General features: G+C 43.1%; 1 long non-coding RNA gene across 1 annotated transcript in view; it reads left to right on the top strand.

Moving 5' to 3' along the window:
- Positions 1-8,979, top strand: part of LOC307179797 — a 90,234-nt gene extending 81,255 nt beyond the window's left edge. The window contains exon 3 of the long non-coding RNA XR_013825557.1: positions 8,139-8,979. This is a non-coding gene — a long non-coding RNA (uncharacterized lncRNA). The remainder of the gene's footprint in view (positions 1-8,138) is intronic.
- The last annotated feature ends 730 nt before the right edge of the window (positions 8,980-9,709 follow it).

Here is a 9,709-nt window from a genome sequence, read left to right on the forward strand (position 1 = left end):
GATAGGACAGGGGGGACCTGCATGGAACAGCCGCCACTCCCATTGTTTGGCGTGGCAAAGATGACCGAGTCTCCCAGGGATCAGCTGGGTGCCATAGCTGGTAACCTAACTGTAAACTTCTCGCCTATGAAGGGCCCAGGAATGGTCCTGCTGCCTGTGACATAGGAGTTATTCAATTTCACATTTCCTTTTTAATTAAAAATTTTTAATAGACTTTATTTTTTGAGCAGTTTTTGATTCCCAGCAGAACTGGGCAGAAAGTACAGCTAGTTCCCATATACTCTCTGTTCCCACACATGCACAAAATTCCCCACTATCACCATCCCACACCCTGGTGGTACATTTGTTACAGTTGATGAATTCACATTGACACATCATTATCACCCAAAGTCCATAGTTTACATCAGGGTTCAGTCTTGGTGTTGCACTGACAGAGACTCTCTCCTTGACCAAACTTTAGTTTAGCTCAGAGGAGCCCCCTTCCTGACGAGGCTTTGACCTTGGCCCTTGTCCTGTCCTTGCCGAGCCTCTGTCATTCAGTCTTAGTAAGAATCCTGATAAATTAGTTTAGCAAGAATCCCCCACTCTTGATATCTGATTGCCCTTGATATTTAATCAGATTCCTCATATCCTACCCTTGATAGCCATCTGATCACCCTGGCCTGCCTTCATCAAGAATCTTGTTAAGCCAAATCAATAAGAATCTCTACCTTTGATGTCTCCTCTTAGTAATTTTCCATCCACTGCCCCCCTCCCTCTGCTCATTGACTATAAATCCCCAGCTGTCTTTTTTGTATTTGGAGTTGAGCCTGATCTCTCTCCCCTGTTGTGGTAGTCTTGACACTTGTTGTAATAATCCTGAATAAAGTCTTCCTTACCATTTTAACAAGTGCTAGAATATTTTTTTCTTTAACAGTACATTCTATGGATTTTGACAAATATATGACTTGTATCCACCATTATAGCATCATACAGAATAGTTTCACTGCCCTAAAAATCCCTGTTCATCCCTCTCTCCCCTGTCAACCACTGAAGATTTCTTTATTATTAACTTCAAATCTTTAAACATGTCCTGGTCCTGGATGTGCTGTGGGAGTTAAGGAGGGCTGTGATCAGACTTTGGCTAAGAAGTGAATGGGAGGGGGGAGTGGTCCTCACTCCTGTGAGTGGAGCCAGGAGTGGAGGATAATGATGCTCATTGGAACTGTGATCTCAGGGAGGTCACATGCAGCAGAGACAATAGTGGGAGACTGGGATGAGAGGACCAGAGTGGAGGAAAGCAAGATGACAGTTCCGAAGCCCTGGTGACATAATCCTGGGAAACTCAGAACTGGGGAGATTTGAGGAAAGGAGACTTAGAGCAAGTTTTTATGAAAACTTAACCAGTTGCATCAAAACCATGTGTTGAGCAATCCTACCTTTCCCTACAGATTTTTGATAGCATCTTTTAAGTTAATTAAATTTTATACATTAAAATTTACATCTAATGTGTCTCTTCTTTTCAACTGACTTGTCAGTTCTAGAGTCAGTACCACATTGTTTTACATCTTATAACTTTAAAATATATTTTAATGCCTGATAGGGCTAGTGGTCCCTCGTTGCTTTTATTTTGTCAAAATTTTCTTCAGTATACTTACACATTTATTTTATTTATTTATTTATTTTGGCTGCACTGGGTCTTAGTTGCGGCACACAGGATCTTCACTGCGGCATGCGGACTTCATAGTTGCGGCATGCGAACTCTTAGTTGTGGCATGCAAACTCTTAGTTGTGGCATGCATGAGGGATGTAGTTCCCCGACCAGGGATCGAACCCGGGACCCCTGCATTTGGAGCATGGAGTCCTACCCCCTGGACCACCAGGAAAGTCCCTTACACATTTATTTTTGCCCATGAACTTTAGAACTGCTTTGTTAAGTTCCAAAAGAATGCCCCTTGATATTTTAATTATAATTGGGGATGCTTTGGTGTCTTTAAAATATTTAGTTTTCCTTTTTACAAACCACTGGACCATGTTCGTCAATTGAATATGAGCAGTTTTGAAACTAAGGTTCTAACCGGAGGATTTTGAAACTAAGGTTCTAACTCTTGGAAGTCTACGTGACAAGGAAGGGTAAGCAAATGGAAAAATTTAGAAGAAACAGTTTTCTCTCGATCATATTTTTCTTGTATAGCACTGAATTCTCAGATAGCATGCCCTCCTCTGCTTAATGCTTTTCTCACATCCATCCTCTCTTCCCTCCCTATCAGATCCCTGTACACACATGATGGGGGAAGGAAAGGAAACCTAAATAAAGATAGCTCTTGTTAATTACAAAAACCATCACTGAGTTCAGTGAGGCAAGTAAAGGCTAAACACTTAGTTCTTCATGGTTTGCAGCATTATGTCCCCCAGACTGATGCCATTCTCTGAAGGCGGAAGCTTGTCATGAAGCTGTCAGGTCTCTTGGGTCTGCCATGGTCATGATCACAGATGTTGAGAATCATCCTATTGTTGGTGGGAGTCTGGAATGTAGCCCTGCCTATATCTGCTATGGCTATCGTTCTGCCATGGAGAATGGAAGCTCTGCTCCTGAGTTGGAGGATGAGAATTATTGCTGGTACAACTGTTAGCATCCAGACTTAGATTTCTTCTTTCCTTTGAGATAGATGGTGACAAATGGTGTTCTGTGAGATAGTGTAGCTTTGTGGGTTACTCCATTGTCGTGAAACACGTGCCTTCTTTATACCTGTCTTCTCTCCATTTTTCCTTATCTTTTCTCCGTATAATTCTAATGAATATTAATGATTCCTAGTTACTTTTTTTTTTTTTTTTTTGATCATAGACTTCCTGGCCCTTGAGGAACACTAGATTGCTCAGTATTACTAAGGAAACTCTAGCCTCCTTGCTAGCAGTTGATGAGACTTTGGTTATTGTATGAAGTTTCAGTTGCCTTGATCAAGGAAACAGACAGAGGGATACACACGCCCTCTGTAGAAGAGGTAGGGTGGTACCCTAACAAAGAAGAGACTTCTGGAAAAGGGGCATAAACCTGATTCTGCCCACCCAGGAAAGGAGGCAAGTATGTAAGTTATCTCGGTGTCGGGCATGAGACATAGAAACGTGAAAGAAGAGTCCAGCGAAGCTCTAATCAAGGTGGCATGTGGTACCTGCCACACCATGAGAGGAGGATGGAGAATAGCTAGGAAGAGCTAGTCAGCTCCAGCTCCTGTAACTTGAGCTCGGCTAGCTTAGATGCAGCTTTGTTTCCATCACTTAGGGAGACTGACAAGGAGGAAGCACACTCCACCATCTCTGATTTGAAAATCATTGACCCTTTCTGCCTGCCAAGAAACTTTGTTTTGGAGGGACATTACAGGTAGAAGTCAGGAAGCAGCTTGGGAGAGGGTTTCAGGCTAATATTCACATGACTCTGCCTAGAAAGTTATAAGCAAATCGTATACATAGACACAATATGCGCTTATGTGTACACAATATACCCCCAAAGCAATCTTTTCTTCTGTTGGCTCAGTACTGTGACTCTTAGTTATAGCTTTGGATTTTTACTTTGTTCTTTGATAATAATAGCTGACATCAGTTAATACTTCAAAATCTTCACAGCCATCCAGTAAGTTAGGTTCTATAGTAGGATATTCTCTGTCCATATAGAGAAAGAAATGCACAATGAGGTGAGTCAACTTGTGGTCTCGTGGGGTGTGAGTGGTAGAGTGAGGATTTGCAGCCAGTCTCTTTGACCCCAGAGCCCTCACTCTTAACCTCCCCAGTCCTACCTTTCTTAATCTGTCCCATTTGAACCTGTGTGTTTTGTAGATCTCTCTTGGGGCAAGGCAGAGGGAAAGGGCCATTATTGGAGTTCTTAGTGTTCACATTCTTGCTTCTCTCCCTGAGCTGTCTATCCACTCCCCCAGCTCCAAAAGAATGTCCTTTAGACTGAACAGGCTGCAGATTCCAGCCTTATTCAACGCATTGCATCTGTTCTCTGCTTTGCTGTTTGATGTGCAGATTTGGACAATGGCTGCAGGCTGAGGTGACATCTCATTCTCCTGGAGATGTGAGGGTGCTGAGGCTTGACATCTTTTTTGCCACCCTGAAAAGTATTTGAAAGGGGGGAAATAAGAAGGCTGACTGATTGCTGAGAACCTTAGATTAATGAGTGTGAGCGAGGGCTGCAGGGAGCACAGGGAAACTCAGGCGCGGGCTCTTTTCCATCAATTTCGCCTTCTCCTCCTGGGTTTTGAGACCCTTAAGTAAATAGGACATACCCACTATCTATAAAAAATGACAGAAGAACAATTTTCCATGATGTCAGGGACCTCCATTCCATTTTTTTTCTAGTTGTGGTAAAATATACATAATATTTACCATTTTAAACATTTTTAAGTGTACAATTTGGTGGTATTAAGTACGTTCGCAATGTTCTGCAACCATCACCAACATCCATCTCTAGAGCTTTTCATCATCCCAAACAGGCTGTGCACCCAGAAACAGTAAGTTCCCATTCCCTCCTCCCACCCAGACACTGGTAATCTCTGTTCTACTTTCTGTCTTTTTGAATTTGCCCATTCTAGGTTCTGAGATAAGTGGATTTACCTAATATTTGTCCTTTTGTACCTGACATTTAACTTAATGTCTTCATTGTTCACCCATGTTGTAGCATGTGTCACAATGTCATTCCTTTTTAAGGCTGAATAACATTCCATTGTATACATCACATTTTGTTTATCCATTCATCTGTTGATGGACATTTGGGTTGTTTCTCCCTTTTGGCTATGGTAAATAATACTGCTATGAACACTGCTGTATGTTTGAGTCCCTTCTTTCAATTCTTTTAGGTACATACCTACAAGTGGAATTGCTGGATCATGTAGTAATTCTGTGTTTAGTTTTCTGAGTAACAGCCAAAGTGTTTTCCATAGTGGCTGCACCAGTAGTTTATAGTCCTATCAGCAAAGTGTAAGGGATCCACTTTCTCCACATCCTCACCAACACTTGTTATTTCCACTTTTTACTTTATTTTATTTTTATTAATTAATTTATTTTGGTTTGTTAAATTTTTTAATTGGAGTATCGTTGATTTACAATGTTTGTTTTGTTTTGTTTTTATAATGGCCATCCTAAAAGGTGTGAAGTGGTATCTCATTGCGGTTTTGATTTGCATTTCCCTCATGGCTAATGACGTTGAGCACGTGTTCATGTCCTTTTCATTGGCCCTTTGTATACCTTTCTGAAGAAATGTCTAGTCAAGTCCTTTGTTCATTTTTAAATTGGGTGTTTTTGTTTTTGAGCAGCAGGAATTCTTTGTATATTCTGGATATTAATTACTTATCTGATACATGATTTGCAAATATTTTTCCCATTCTGTGGGTTTCCTTTTCACTTTCTTGATAGTGATACACAAAAGCTTTTAATTTTGATGAAGTCTAATTCATCTATTTTTGCTGCCTGTGCTTCCGGTATCATATCCAATAAATCATTGCCAAATGCAATGTCGCGAAACTTTTATCCCATGTTTGCTTCTAAGAGTTTTATTGTTTTAGTTCTTTGTTCCATTTTGAGTTAATTGTTGTATATGGTTTAAGGTAAGAACCCAAATTCATTCTTTTACATGTGGATATCCAGTTTTCCTAGCACTATTTGTTGAAAAGGCTGACCTTTCCCCATTGAATGGTCTTGACACCTTTGTGGAAAGTCAACTAACCACATATACAAGGCTTTCCATTCTATTTTTGAGCATTAGTTGGCTTGGAAGAATGTCTCTGATAGTGCTGAAAAATTATTCCCTGGAGCAGCAAGCGTATTTTCTTGGGTAAATATTATTTTTTCAGTCTGTTTACTCTGAATGAGAAGATCTCTAACATACTTTTATCGATTTGTTACTGGTATTTATTTGTTGATGGTATTATCATTTTCCGCTTCAATCCTTTATCACCCGGCAAGGTGAACAGCGACTTCTTCACTGAATAATCCTGAAATTTTCGGATGAGCACTTGGGAAGGTCTAGGATTTTTGGAAGGCTGTGACCTTGGACTGTGGCAGAGAAGGAGGCATTGAGCAGCTAACATCTTGGTCTGTTGGGAGTTGGTAGCAAGTGGCGCCGCTGGAAGTGTAATATCTATGACATGACACCAATATATGCCTTTATTCCTTGGGGGCGTATTTTGGGCATCTGAAAACCGATGTGTACTGTACTTTAAAGTTTTCAAATTGTTTACACAAATGATGTCTTATATGGTTTTCATGATCACCCTGTGAAGTAAGCCAGTTAGATCTATCTATCCATTTTTAGCTCTACATGTATGTATGGATGTATGCAGGTATCTGTCTATCTATCTATCTGTTAAATCACGCCCAAAGCTCACAGCCAGTCAGTGGAGGACCTGGAGTATGAGTTCTGGCCTCTGACCCTGAGGTTTCTTTACAGCTCACGGCCAGAATATGGCACCTGCTCTTCTAAATTAAATTGTTTCTAGAAATGAATTAGACAGTCTTCTCCCTCCTGGTTATGGAAAAATGAGTGTCAGGCAGAATGATAAAGATGTACCCTAAGTGTGATGTTTCTCAGTACATTCCCTTTACAAGTGGCAGGTCAAGAGCTACCTGAAAAAAACTTTAGCCAGAGAGAAGGAAAGACCTCTGGCTCTGACCTTCTCCTCGCGAGGAGAATTCTGGTTTTACAGGGAGATGGCAGGAAGGGGGACGATCATTCTCATGAATCATATCACATGCTGAAGGCAGAAGGTTCCCCACTGAGAACAACTGTCTCATCTCCCAGATGAATAAACCAGGGTCCAGGGAAGAAAATGATTTCCTCCTGGGCAAGCTGCTGGATAAAGGCAGAGTTGGCACTAGCGCCCACCCTCCTGGTCCTACTCCAGAGCCTTCCCTGGGGTACACTCCTGTTTCGTAGTTACCTCCTCTGGCTCCTCATTTCTGCCAGTGGGCTGTCATTATTTTTAGATACAAGTATGACTCCCCAGTCATCTTGAATAAAAAATATGAACCTAGACTAGTTCACAGAATTGTCCTAAATCTTATTTTCCATAAAGGGAAATGATTTAAATCTTGGGCAGAGTAAGTTTAATGCAAATAGAAGAAAAAAAACAGGCTATCTACTGTGATTAATACAATAATTAATTATTAAATAAAGAACTAATAATATAATATGAAAATCAGAAGGAATCCGAGAAAACATAATTTTCTGACTAATCACCTAACTGATACATTTCTTTTTGTTATTCCTTGGACAATGTTTTGAGTGTTAGTGTGTGCCAGGCATGGCGATTGGTGCTGTGGACACACAGTGACGAGCAAAACTTTGTCCACGTCCCCTGCTTCCACCAAAAGCCCTTTAAGATGCAGACATCCACAAGAGGCCAACGGAATGAGCTGCTGCTTCATGAGTGAAGCCAGAACCAGCATGGGTGTTGAGCATACGGGTCAAGTTTCCTCAGGAGTCAGAGACCTGAGGTTGATTTATCTATTGGTCCACTGGCTCTACTGGTCAGAGGTTTCCTACTCCCTATGGTGGGAGGAACTACTTTTCTGGAAGCTTCTGTTTGCTGTTCATCTAAGGGCACCTTTAAGGATGGTTCACACAGTTAGGGAGGGTGGGTGATATAGATACCTTGAATGAGGAACCGGGGCCAGGGAGCCTCAGGTATCAGACAGCAGTCAGTTCAGCCTCTGGAAGAGATTCACCCACATTTGTTCGTAGCATCCAGACTCTTCCTGTTAAGCCTCACCTACCCTTAATGAGGGTAGGGATTGGTAGTGAAGTGGGATGGTAGTGAGGACTGGATGGGAAAGAGCCAAGTTACAGTTATAGCTAAAGTGTGGGCCTCTTCAGGCAGTTATATGGGCAGAGGGACCGTGTCGTCAGCCTAGGCCTGGAAGGGACGCCGAGATTTCATCACATCTATTCCAAGGCCTCTAAACAGGATCGCATTACCAGCCATACACCCATCCCCAGGAGGAAGCTGTCTGCTCTTTCTAAAAATATCTTGAGATTTCATTAACACATTGTCCGTTTTAATATACACCACTGTCTTACTACCACCCGAGGGAAGGTTGTTGTTGTTGTTTTCCTTTTGTCTAATCTAGTTCCTTACAGCTGCAGTTTATTCTGTTTTTCCTTGTAGTTCAGCAGCTCTAAAGCGACGCTCCCCGGCCACCCATGCAGCATTCCTCTGTGGCAGACAGTGACACTTGTGAAATGCCACATGCGTGAGAAGCAGGCACGGATTGTCCGAGGAGCCTGTGCAATGGAAACTCCAATTGAAATCGCACATAATCACTAGCATTCTAGCTACTTCAAGGGCCTGGAAGAGGGGGGAGTAAGAAAGAGCCTGAGCGTCATTTTCCGACACGCACAGGGAGCTATAAATACGCTCACGGCCACAGTGACAGCGCACGTGGATGGGAGCTGCGTGGCTGCAGGCGAGCTCGGCCCGGGCCAGCCCCCGGCTCATCTTCGGCAGAACTGGGTGCTGGAGTATTGACTTTGTATCAGAGGAGTCTGAGGTCCCTGTTTCCATGCTGCACCCTTGGTTCCAGGAAGGGACAGTAGTCTCTGCCAAGACGACAGCGACTGGGGCTGATCACGTGGCTGTTCACGTGGCCGATGTGGCTTGGTTCTGGGCTTGGATCTGGCTCGTTGGGGGAATTCCGAGGGGTCTCCGTGACTTGACCCTGTTTTGCTTTGCAGCAGCCTTTCATATAATCAGAGGGCTGGGAAAGAAACTTGGAAATGCAACATTTTACAGACAAGGAAACAGAGGCATCAAGAGATAGAGTCGGGGCTTCCCTGGTGGCGCAGTGGTTGAGAGTCCGCCTGCCGATGCAGGGGACACGGGTTCGTGCCCCAGTCTGGGAAGATCCCACATGCCGCAGAGCGGCTGGGCCTGTGAGCCATGGCTGCTGAGCCTGAGTGTCTGGAGCCTGTGCTCCGCAACGGGAGAGGCCACAGCGGTGAGAGGCCCGCGTACCGCAAAAAAAAAAAAAAAAAGAGAGAGAGAGAGATAGAGATAGAGTCACACAAAGTCACGGAGAGACAGAGATCAGGGTTATCAAGGATTATTTGATTGTTTGCAAGAGAAGCCCACTGGGACGAGGTTAGGGTTAAGGCAAGGCCAAGGCCTCAGGGCAGGAAGTGCAAAAGGGCTTCAGAAGAGACCGGAGCCTGGATCTTAAAACCTTTAGAAACTGAGAGTTCCCATTCTCATCCTCTCTCTTTCTCTGCCCAGACTGGGTCAGCCTTCCTCCCTCATCCAGTTAACTGTTATTAGCGGAGCAGATATACAACCAGGGCCAGATCTGGGCTTTGTGGGCCTGAGGTTTATGTTAATTGGGGAACCTAATTTAAGAATTGATATAAAACCACAAATACAAAATGAGATACAAAAGTGATTATTTATTTAAAGTGAGAAACCCCCCAAAGTTACTGGAATCTTGAAAATGTCCATCCCTTTCTTCTGAGATATGCTTCAGCAGTGGAAGAGAAATGCTTGCACAGAAATGCATTTCACCTTGAACTCTACAGTCTCCAGCACTTGTAGGGGCACAGACAAGTGAGGGGCTCTGGAGTTTAAGCTTCTCCAGCTCCCTGGGAAATTCACTTCATTTAGTGGTGATCCTGGAGCCAATGTTCTGAGAAGTGAGAGTGGGTAAGACAGGGATATTGGCGAATGTGTCAATTACTGTAAGACAGCTG

This window comes from Stenella coeruleoalba (assembly GCF_951394435.1).
Source record: "Stenella coeruleoalba genome assembly, chromosome: 21".
In the NCBI taxonomy this organism is placed as follows: domain Eukaryota; kingdom Metazoa; phylum Chordata; class Mammalia; order Artiodactyla; family Delphinidae; genus Stenella; species Stenella coeruleoalba.